We start from the raw sequence: 1,673 nt of genomic DNA, 5'->3' as shown, positions 1-1,673 counted from the left end.
ACGCACGACCCCACGCACGACCCCAGGCACGACCCCACGCACGACCCAACGCACGACCCCACGCCCGAGCCCACGCACGAGCCCACGGGCGCCCCGACGGCGGCCCCCACGTCCGACCCGTCGGCCGCGCCCACGGGCGTGCCGACGGCCGACCCGTCGGCCGCGCCCACGGGCGCGCCCACGGCCGACCCGTCGGCCGCGCCCACGGCCGACCCGACGGCCGACCCGTCGGCCGTGCCCACGGCCGTGCCGACGGCCGACCCGTCGGCCGCGCCCACGGGCGCGCCCACGGCCGACCCGTCGGCCGCGCCCACGGCCGACCCGTCGGCCGCGCCCACGGCCGCGCCCACGGCCGACCCGTCGGCCGGGCCCACGGCCGACCCGTCCGCCGCGCCCACGGCCGACCCGTCGGCGGATCCGACGGCGGACCCGACGGGCATGCCCACGGCCGACACGACGGGCGCGCCCACGGCCGCGCCGACGGCGGGCCCCACGTCCGACCCGACAGCCGCGCCGACGGCCGGGCCCACGACCGACCCGACGTCCGCGCCCACGGGCACGCCCACGACCGACCCGTCGGCCGCGCCCACGGCCATGCCCACGACCGACCCGACCGCGCCGCTGCTCATCGCCGAGTGCCTCGTCGAAGAGGCGTACTACGTGTTCGGCTTGGACGCGAGCCTGTCGATGTACGAAGCGGGTTGGGGCATTGCTCGCAACTTCGCCCTTGATATGGCGAAGACGCTGCTCGATTTGAACGTCGATAGGCTTGCTGATGGCAAAGAGCCGCACCAGGTGGCGGCTTACTGGTTCAACGGGAACCACCTTGACTCGCCGGAACTGGTGACAGGTTTCACGGACGACTACACCACTTTCTCTAACGCCATACCCGACGACTACAATGATGTGGCGGAGCAGCACACAAACCACCCCGAAGGTTTCCAGCTAGCCGCGGAATTACTGGATGCCGTCCATTCGCAGTTCAAGAGCCACGTGCTCATCACCGACGGCGCGCCGCATACGGCAAGTGAAGCCTGCGAACAGGGAGAAAAGCTGCTGGCTAGCGACGCCGAAACGTTCCTGACTATCGATGCGATGAATTGCAGAGCGGAATGCGCGGAATACAACACGTGCGATGCGACGAGCTGCGTGGCCGAGGGACGCCCGTTCATCAAAGCTGATGATTGCCCAAACAACAACAATTACAAGAAGGCCACGTCCTGCCAATGCGCCGTTCACGTCGCGGAAAGATTCAACGCGAGAGAGGGCTTCTCGACGACGGTCGTGGGCGTGCAGAACTACATGAACGGAGGAAAGTACGAGAAGGTCTTCGAGCTGATGGCGTCGACCCCGGACCTGTTCATTGACGCGATGAGCGGCGAGCTCGGGACCGACGACGTCACCGAATTCGTGGACCGGACGCTGCGAGCCGCGTGCAACACGCCGTACCAGAAGTGCCAACGGCTCAACGACGTCTCGACGTTCCCGCGCGACGAGTACGCCGACGGCGACGACGAGTTCCAGCACAAGAGCTGGGCCATCGGCTGCGACTTCGCCGAGAAGTACCCGGACCTTCCCGAAGGGTGCGACGCCGATTGCGACGGTGGAGACGGAGGAGGCGAAGGCGTCGGAGGCTGCTGCGGCGAAACCTGCAGCGGAAACTGCGACACTTC

Source organism: Aureococcus anophagefferens (genome assembly GCF_000186865.1).
Source record: "Aureococcus anophagefferens unplaced genomic scaffold AURANscaffold_312, whole genome shotgun sequence".
NCBI classification, from domain to species: Eukaryota; class Pelagophyceae; order Pelagomonadales; family Pelagomonadaceae; genus Aureococcus; species Aureococcus anophagefferens.
This window is presented reverse-complemented; position numbering follows the sequence as displayed.